The sequence below is a fragment of the Tupaia chinensis genome, unplaced genomic scaffold (genome assembly GCF_000334495.1).
Source record: "Tupaia chinensis unplaced genomic scaffold, TupChi_1.0 Scaffold000271_1, whole genome shotgun sequence".
Classification (NCBI taxonomy): Eukaryota; Metazoa; Chordata; class Mammalia; order Scandentia; family Tupaiidae; genus Tupaia; species Tupaia belangeri.
In genome coordinates, this window is record NW_006159752.1 from 165,582 (window position 1) to 176,413 (window position 10,832).

Consider the following 10,832-nt stretch of genomic DNA (forward strand, 5'->3'; position numbering starts at 1 on the left):
CTTCTCCTCCATTCTCCTCTCAGGATCTTGGGCATGCACGCACATGTGTCCGGCGTGAGTTTTAAGCCACCGGGTCCAGGACACGAACCGCGGTCGACTACGTGGGAGTCCAGCGACATAGCCATTACGCTAACTGCTGGTTCCCTCCTCTCAGAATTTTGAGATGCACACACATACACACACACACAGCCCTTCTCTTTCAATCTATGTATATATTTGTCGATGAGGTGTTTCTTGGATGCAACATATAAAGGTTTTCTGCTGTTTTTTGGTTTTGGGTTTTTTTTAATATTTGTGCCAATCTTTGCCTTTAACTGGGGGATTTAATCTATTAACATTCAATATTATTATTGAGGGAACCAGCAGTTAGTGTAATGGCTATGTCGCTGGACTCCCAACGTAGTCGACCGCGGTTTGCGTCCCGGACCTTATATATATATATATATATATATATATATACATACATATATATATATTATTATTGATATGTGCAAACGTATCCCTGTCATTTTGGTACTCTTTTTTATTTTCTATTTGTTTTGTGTTCTACTTCTATCTATCTCCCATTAGTTTTCCTGACGTAATATTCTCTTAAGTATTTCCTGAAGATATGGTCTAGTCATGATGAATTCTTTCATCTTTTGTTTATCTGGGAATTATTTTATTTTTCTTTCTCATACGAAGAATAATCTTGCTAGTTATAGTATTCCTGGCTGCAACCGCTTTCCTTTTAAAATTGTAAATATGTCCTTTCCTTCTTTCCTTGCCAGCACTGTTTCAGTTAAGAGATCTGAAATGGGGTAACATTTGTAATAATTTGGTGTTTGTTTCTTGCCATTTTTAGAATCCTGAGTTTGTCTTTGATTTTTACCAGTTTGCCTAAGACATGCCTTGGAAAGAAGCTTCTTAAGTTAAATTTATCTGCTTTTTGTTTATTTCCTGGATTTTAATGTCTGTAAGTCTGGAAAATATTCAGTAAATATTTTATGAAAAGCTTTTCTATACCTTTACCTTTTCTATACCTTTGCTTTCTAGAATTTCCCTTATGCCAATATCTGGCCGCTTACTGGTATCTATAATTTCTCATATATTGTCTTCATTTTTAGTTTGTTTTTGTTTTTTGAGGTTTTTGAGAGATTTTTGCTATAGTGTGTGTGCGCTTCCCAGAGAGACAGAGAGACAGAAAGCAAGAAATCACCCCCCAGGGGGGATGGTCACGCTGCAATCCCTTCTCCTCCGTTCTCCTCTCGGGATCTTGGATATGCATGCACACGCACCCAGTATAATTTTAAGTAGCCAGATCTGGGACTCAAACCATGGTTGACTGCATGGGAATCCAGCAACATAATCATTATGCCATCTGCTGATCCCAATAAAATAAAATTTTTAGAATATAATTTTTAAAACTCGTGTTGGGTTTATTGTTATTAGCACAAAAAAATGCACTGATCCTTAATATGTGTATTATAAATTAAAATAATACTCTTTTAAACACTGCAACATACCATTGTTTATAAAAAAAATGGCCCTATTTAAAGTTAAAAGGAAAAAGCAAATCAATAATTGAGATTATTTGAATTTGCTACAATAAATTATATATCCACCAAATCTCCAGGCTTCAAAATGACATCACTATGGAAGCACAAAAGCATTTTCAATATATTTATTTTAACTCTTTACCTATTTATAAGACATATATAAAAAATGTTTTCCCTTTTGGTAAATATCTTTTATGATTTTTTTTTTGGTTAGAGTCATTAAAATTTAGAAATGCTTTTTTGCTTCAAGGCAGAAGTGTATACCCACTAAAAATATTCTAAAAATATGTTTTTTTTTCATTGAAATGATTTTTTTAAATTAAAAGAAATCAAAATGCAAAATGTTCATCAAGCATTCATGGACTATTCTTAGGAACTAAACGTGCACAGACACATCAGGGCCAGCCAGCCAGCGTACAGTGGCTAATCACTGTGCATAGGGTGCCGGAACCCAAATGGCTGACCACCTTCAGTCCCAGCCCTGGCAGCTTAAAACACACACTAGACATGTGTTCCCACAGGTCTCAAATCCTGATGACATGGAGAAATGGAGAAAAAAGAATTGTGGCATCAACAGACCCCTATTGGCATATACTTTCTCTCTCTCTCTCTCTCTCTCTCTCTCTCCTCTCTCTTTCTCTCTCTCTCTTTGGTGAGTGCATCCACCCTCTGGCAATTAAAAAAATTAAAATTAAAACACAGTAGGGTCAGCCTCATGACATATTGGTTGAGAAAGCCAAATCCCACATGGTTGACTACGTGGCTAGAATCCCATCTCTGGCAACTTGAAAAACATGCTGGACATATGTGTGTGTGTGTGTGCCTCGAATCCCACCAGGTTAGAGTGATAGAGGAAAAGAAGTTGCAACATGACTGTGGGGACACGTTTAAGAGAGAGTCTGAGGTGTGGGGACATGTGCTGAGCAAACACCACATGCTCTTTTAGGATTTGGCAGAACCTTGTAACTTGTCTTTCCCTGACCTTGGCTGCAGACAGAGCAAGGGTGGAAATTACTAGGGGCGTTCCAACAGACACATCTGATGGACTTCAAGAAACATCTTGACCCCAGTTAGTAAAGTCCAATCCCTGCCCTGCATCTGAAAGGTTCTTTAGACTTCTCTGGGTGTGGTGGTGCTCTCCTTATGGAGAAGTTCTTTAGCTCCTTCCCCATACCTAACAGCTAGTTCTCTGCATTAGAAAGGAAGATGAGATTTACTCTAGATGGGATTACTGCCAAGGGATACACCTTGCCTTGGGTGTGACTAATCTCTTATAGATTTGTTAATGGCTTCTTATTGTCTGTAACCTAGCAACCAATCCATGAAGTATCATGAAACACACATGTGTAATGTCTTCTTGTACTATAAATAAAGACGTCCAGTTTGTCTGGGCGGCACAAGTTGCTTGGGCTACCTAGGCTCAGGCTGCCTGTGTCCGTTTCCACTCTATCCCTTTGTCTCGTTCTTTCCAATTCCCAGGTCCTGGCAAGATGGAGGGCTTTCTCTTTCTCGTCCTCTTTCTCTTCCTCACCAGCAGCCCTCTGATCATGATTCAGCCAGACCCAAGCCCTGGGGCGGATGCCGACACATGACCACACACCTTTGGGAGGTGGTTTATCCCTCTCTATCTCTCTGACTCTCTGTCAAGTGCACTTACCCTCTAATTAAAAATAAAGAAAAAAAGAAGAAGAAAAACAAAGAAAGAGGGGCCAGCAGGTGGCATGGTGATTAAGGTGCTATAGTACCACATGGCCAACCAGGGTTTGGGTCCCAGACCTGGAGATTTGAAAATTACACAGGGTTTGCATTCATGTGTGCACCAAATCCTGAGGTGGAGAAGCGATTGTGGTGTGGTCATCACCCCAGGGGATGATTTCTCACTTCCCCTCTCTCAGTCTCTCTTTCGCAAACACAGACACTCTATGACAAAAACCTAAAAGAAAGGAAGAGAGAGAGAAAGAAAGAGAAAGAGAAGAAAAAGAAAAGAAAGAAAGAAGAAAGAAAGAGAGAGAAAGAGAAGAAAAAGAAAAGAAAGAAAGAAGAAAGAGAAAGAAAGAAAGAAAGAAAGAAAGAAAGAAAGAAAAGAAAAGAAAAGAAAAAAGAAAAGAAAGAAGGAAAAAAGATATATCAAACTTTTTGATATATCAAAAATATATCAAACCCATGTCTTAAGATTACCACTTTTTTTTTTTCTTTCAATGAGAGGGAAAGTGAAAGGGAGCAAGAGAGGAAAAAGAAGCAAGACATAGTTCAGTGTTTTGATAGCGTCCTCCTGCCCCAGCCTCCCAAGTAGTTAGAGTTACAGGTGTGTGCAGGGTTTTACCTCCTGCTCAGCTTTCAGCCTCTCGAGCAGTGGCACTATTTATGCACCACCACAGCAGGCCACCTTTGCTTTCTGATGTCTCGGGGTTCCCAAACTTTGCACAAGATTGTTAAAATCTATAGTAAATTACCTTCAGGCTATGTATAAGGTGTATATACAACGTAACTAGATTTTGTGTCTAGAGTCCAGCTGGTGACACAGAGAGAATGTAATGCTCTCTGATTTTGGACCAACAAGAGAAGATCCAGGCTCGGCATCCCACACCTTGCACAGCTAGGTGTGCATGTATGTGCCCATGATCTCAGTTGGCTGGGGCTAGGGGTAGATTACAGTACGAGGACCTTGTTGGGGTGCCTGTCTCTCTCCCTCCCACTCATGGAAGAAATAAATAAATAAACCTTAAAAATAAAATAAATTTGGTGTTTAGATTTGGGTCCCATCTTCAAGACAGCACTCTCTCTCTCTCATCCATATGCAAACATTATGAAATTTTCAAAACCCCAAATCTGAAAGACTTCTGGTCTCAAGCATTCTGAATAACTAATACTCAACCTGTAACAGAATGCATAGATAAATGTATAATATGAGGATATGAGGATTCCAATGTGCCAGGCTTCTTTGTTTTTCCTTTTTCAGGGAAATTTTTGCTATAGGGTACATGCACTCACCAGAGAGACAGAGAGACAACAAGAAATCACTGTCCAGGGGAGATGGGCATAGTGCAATCCCTTCTCCTCCAGTCTCTTCTCGGGATTTTGGGCACACATGCACACGCACTTGGTGTGAGTTTTAAGCCATTGGGTCCAGGACTCAAACCATGGGTGACTCTCATGGTATCCCGCTATGTAACCATTATGCCAGCTGCTGGTCCCCCAATGTGCCAGGCGTCTAACTAAGCATGCATTTTTAAGTCACTTGTTACTTGCATAACCTTACAGGATGGTTACAGTTATTACAATTACTCATCTTTTTAGAGACCAGGAAAGTGGGGACAAAGAGCAAAGGAATGGTAGAGACAGATCATGAGCCCAGCCAGCTGTCTTCTGGGTCTCTGAGGTTCCTGCTCTCATTTACAGTACCCCTCCACCCCTCTTACTACATACCATGTCCTGGAATGACAGAGGCGGCAAAGGTTAGGCACCAAACTAATTGAGCACTCAATGAATACAACAGAAATGTTGAAAATGGAGGGGAACTTGCTGTAGGTTGAGATAGCTGGGAAGAATTTTTAAAATATGAAAAGAAAGGGACTAGGTCTCATGCGAATAGGATAAGGCAACTTTAAACAGAGAGAAGTGAATTATCAAAAAGGAAAATGAGAATAAATTCATAGCTCTTGAGGTCTATTATCTGTATAAAGATCCTACAGGCACCTCAAGCTCTGTATGCCACTTTGACTATTCCCAGTAATCGTTTTTATTGTTAACTTGTCTTTTCACTGTCTTGCTGAGTAGTACATAAGCTTCGTAGGAACAGGATCTTATTTGCTGGTTTATCACTATATACTTATATCTTGAAATGATGTCTGGTTCATCTATATGCAAGCTTATTAAATAAGCATATAAGAAATGATAGTCTTAAATTTGGATAAGCCATCCCTTCCAAAAACACACAAACAAGAGACCAGCATTTCGCGTAATGGCTACTTTGCTGGCCTCCCATGTAGGTGATTGTGGTTCCAGTCCTGGACTCGGTGGCTTAAACTCATGCCAGGCATGTGTGCGTGCATGCCCATGATCCAGAGAGGAGAATGGAGAAGAAGGGATTGCGGCGTGGCCATCCCCCCTGGGGGGGGTGATTTCTCGTGTTCTATCTCTCTGTCTCTTTCTGTCTTTCTGGAGAGTGCATGCACCCTATAGCAAAAACCTCTCCAAAACACACACACACACACACACACACACACACACAAACAAAAACTTGACCCTCTTAAGGTGTTCTCTGTTTTATGAAGGCCACCTGCACATTCAGGTAGGGAATATGGAAATCATCCTTGACTTGTCATACCCTTTCATTATCACTGTCCGCACATTCTGTATGTTTAATACCTACACATATAATTTTGTACATATAAATCATTATGCTCCAGTTAGAGCATTTTTAATATGCAACTTAGTGCATGGTTTGAAGGATTATTCATCTAGGAGGAAGTCTGAAATTCCTTCGGGGTAAAAACTTCCATCAAATTGTGTAACACATTAGTATTTCTTTTGGAGTTCTAGTCAGATATTTCCAAGTTCTAGACCTACGTAACTAGTTTTCCAATTGATTATAAAAGACAGAACTGATTGTATAACAAATACAGTCTATAAAATGTGAGGGTAGTTTGAAAATTAAAATGTAAGAAATTAAATTTTCTCTTGGTTTGAAAAAATATCTTGGCTGAAGATTTCTGTAACCAACGTTTCTTAGTAAGGAAGCAGGTTCTGCTTTCTCTGGTTTCCCATCTGGCACTGAAGACGTTAAGTAGGGCCAGCAGTAGGCAAGGTGAATGCACTGGACTCACACATGGCTGGAGGTGCAGTGTGGATCCTGGACCTGGTGGTTTGAAAATCACACCAGGCACAGAGTTGTGCATGCCTGCCCAAAATCCTGAGAGGAGAATTGAAGAGAAGGAATGTGGTGTAGCCATCCCCCCGAGGGGTGACCTCTCAGTTTCCCTTTCTCTGTCTTTCCAGTGAGGGGTACACCCACTCCCCATGGCCAACAAGAAGGAGGAAGCACTCTTCCGGCTTGCACATGAGTTGCCCACAGAAAGCAAAGCTTTTGGGCTCGTGTCCAGAAATACTTCAAGATCCTATTTACTGCAATGTTTATAGATGATCTACACTACCACAGTCTCAGTGAATGGTATGACTCCCAGCCATGGTCTCAGCCTGAGTAGTGCAAAAAGCCCCCGAATAAAGGTAGAAAGAGATGTTAGGAACCACTAGTAAAGCGCTTTCAAAATTGCCTTTTATCCTAGTATGTTTCATGATATATCAGTGTGTCACTTAGCACTGTATCAATTCTCACAGATACTTGCTAAAATTATGAAGTAGGACACCAGTTAACAACAGTAAGGTCCTTGACCATGGACACTTCTGTTGGCAGAGAATGGAAGTCCAGTTGAGCTGATCAATGTTCTAGTCTCAAGTGCTTTAAACCTGGACAGTATAATGCTGATAACCAGTCTATAGAAGTCATCATTCTAAGTGCTAATAGGAAAACATATCTGCCCTCAATTAGGAGCTGAAAATCACACTGTACAGGGTGTTATTCAAAGCTACAATACTTACATTCTCATATAGCTATAAATCATGATTTTATTTCAGAATAAGAGCCCTGCTTTTTTTACTAGCTTTGGAAAGAAACTGACACGATATAAAAATGAACATTTAGTATTTTTTTCTATACCTGCATACAGGGAACGGGTAATAAATGCTGTTGTCTGGCTTGATAATGATGACGCCTGGCACAGTGGAGAGACAATGAATGAATGTTCTTTGATGATGAGGCAAGCAACACAAACATGGATTTTTCTTCTTTGTCAGTTTTCCACCGAAGGTTTGAACAAAAGAAAAATGTGCTTCAGCCACAGAAGGAATTTAACACACTATAATATTTCATTTTTTTTTTTTTATTGCCAGAGGGTACATGCACTCACCAGAGAGAGGGAGAGGTCTATTATCTGTATAAAGATCCTACAGGCACCTCAAGCTCTGTATGCCACTTTGACTATTCCCAGTAATCGTTTTTATTGTTAACTTGTCTTTTCACTGTCTTGCTGAGTAGTACATAAGCTTCGTAGGAACAGGATCTTATTTGCTGGTTTATCACTATATACTTATATCTTGAAATGATGTCTGGTTCATCTATATGCAAGCTTATTAAATAAGCATATAAGAAATGATAGTCTTAAATTTGGATAAGCCATCCCTTCCAAAAACACACAAACAAGAGACCAGCATTTCGCGTAATGGCTACTTTGCTGGCCTCCCATGTAGGTGATTGTGGTTCCAGTCCTGGACTCGGTGGCTTAAACTCATGCCAGGCATGTGTGCGTGCATGCCCATGATCCAGAGAGGAGAATGGAGAAGAAGGGATTGCGGCGTGGCCATCCCCCCTGGGGGGGGTGATTTCTCGTGTTCTATCTCTCTGTCTCTTTCTGTCTTTCTGGAGAGTGCATGCACCCTATAGCAAAAACCTCTCCAAAACACACACACACACACACACACACACACACACAAACAAAAACTTGACCCTCTTAAGGTGCTCTCTGTTTTATGAAGGCCACCTGCACATTCAGGTAGGGAATATGGAAATCATCCTTGACTTGTCATACCCTTTCATTATCACTGTCCGCACATTCTGTATGTTTAATACCTACACATATAATTTTGTACATATAAATCATTATGCTCCAGTTAGAGCATTTTTAATATGCAACTTAGTGCATGGTTTGAAGGATTATTCATCTAGGAGGAAGTCTGAAATTCCTTCGGGGTAAAAACTTCCATCAAATTGTGTAACACATTAGTATTTCTTTTGGAGTTCTAGTCAGATATTTCCAAGTTCTAGACCTACGTAACTAGTTTTCCAATTGATTATAAAAGACAGAACTGATTGTATAACAAATACAGTCTATAAAATGTGAGGGTAGTTTGAAAATTAAAATGTAAGAAATTAAATTTTCTCTTGGTTTGAAAAAATATCTTGGCTGAAGATTTCTGTAACCAACGTTTCTTAGTAAGGAAGCAGGTTCTGCTTTCTCTGGTTTCCCATCTGGCACTGAAGACGTTAAGTAGGGCCAGCAGTAGGCAAGGTGAATGCACTGGACTCACACATGGCTGGAGGTGCAGTGTGGATCCTGGACCTGGTGGTTTGAAAATCACACCAGGCACAGAGTTGTGCATGCCTGCCCAAAATCCTGAGAGGAGAATTGAAGAGAAGGAAAGTGGTGTAGCCATCCCCCCGAGGGGTGACCTCTCAGTTTCCCTTTCTCTGTCTTTCCAGTGAGGGGTACACCCACTCCCCATGGCCAACAAGAAGGAGGAAGCACTCTTCCGGCTTGCACATGAGTTGCCCACAGAAAGCAAAGCTTTTGGGCTCGTGTCCAGAAATACTTCAAGATCCTATTTACTGCAATGTTTATAGATGATCTACACTACCACAGTCTCAGTGAATGGTATGACTCCCAGCCATGGTCTCAGCCTGAGTAGTGCAAAAAGCCCCCGAATAAAGGTAGAAAGAGATGTTAGGAACCACTAGTAAAGCGCTTTCAAAATTGCCTTTTATCCTAGTATGTTTCATGATATATCAGTGTGTCACTTAGCACTGTATCAATTCTCACAGATACTTGCTAAAATTATGAAGTAGGACACCAGTTAACAACAGTAAGGTCCTTGACCATGGACACTTCTGTTGGCAGAGAATGGAAGTCCAGTTGAGCTGATCAATGTTCTAGTCTCAAGTGCTTTAAACCTGGACAGTATAATGCTGATAACCAGTCTATAGAAGTCATCATTCTAAGTGCTAATAGGAAAACATATCTGCCCTCAATTAGGAGCTGAAAATCACACTGTACAGGGTGTTATTCAAAGCTACAATACTTACATTCTCATATAGCTATAAATCATGATTTTATTTCAGAATAAGAGCCCTGCTTTTTTTACTAGCTTTGGAAAGAAACTGACACGATATAAAAATGAACATTTAGTATTTTTTTCTATACCTGCATACAGGGAACGGGTAATAAATGCTGTTGTCTGGCTTGATAATGATGACGCCTGGCACAGTGGAGAGACAATGAATGAATGTTCTTTGATGATGAGGCAAGCAACACAAACATGGATTTTTCTTCTTTGTCAGTTTTCCACCGAAGGTTTGAACAAAAGAAAAATGTGCTTCAGCCACAGAAGGAATTTAACACACTATAATATTTCATTTTTTTTTCTTTAATTGCCAGAGGGTACATGCATTCACCAGAGAGAGGGAGAGAGACAGGGACCAGCAATTAGCATAATGGCTACATCGCTGGACTCCCATGTAGTCGACCATGGTTCCTGTCCCGGACCTGGCAGCTTAAGACTCACGCCAGGTGCATGTGCGTGCGAGCGCAAGATCCCGAGAGGAGAATGGAGGAGAAGGGATTTTGGCGTGGCCATCTGCCCTTGGGGGTGATTTCTTGCTTTCTGTCTCTCTGTCTCTCTCTGTCTGTCTGGCGAGCGCACATGACCAATAGTGAAAAAAACCTCTCCAAAAAAAAAAAGAGAGAGAGAGAGAGAGAGGGAGACAGAGGGACAGAGAGAAAGAGAGAGAGAAAGCGCCCACTAGTGGGGCAAGATCATGGCACCATCCTTTTTCTTCCACCCTGTCAGGATTTAGGGCACACATGCACATATGTCTGGCATGCTTTTCAAGCTGCCCAGACTGGGATTTGAACCATGATAGCCATGTGATAGTCTACTCCCCATCTGCAGGGCTTAACCACTGCAATTCAAAGTCAGTCCTAGAATATTTCTTATTGATATGAATTTCATCTTAATAATAGACACCTACACATTGCTTATTTATTGCCACGCTATATACATGCTTACTTGTTTAATTCTCCAAGCCACCTTAATAATGATAATAATAATGTTCTGGTTCCTGATTTTACAGTTGAAGAACACAAAATACAGAGGTAGGTGTCTTGTACAAGATCACTAAGCTAGTAAGTGTCAAAGCCAAGATTTGAACCTGTGTAAATCTAGCACCTGAATGTGGGTACTTAACTACCTCTCTACACCATTTAATGTTTCTCTAACATGCTCACCCCATAATTGGCATCACCCTATAAAGCAAACCTCTATGTTAGTTATTGAATTCAAAATCCCACCATAGTCAACTTTCACTACTGGTAAAGATTATTCTATCAAAAAGTGCCTTTTTGGGACCAGCAGATGGCATAATGATTACATTACTGGGTTCCCACATAATCAACCATGGCTTGA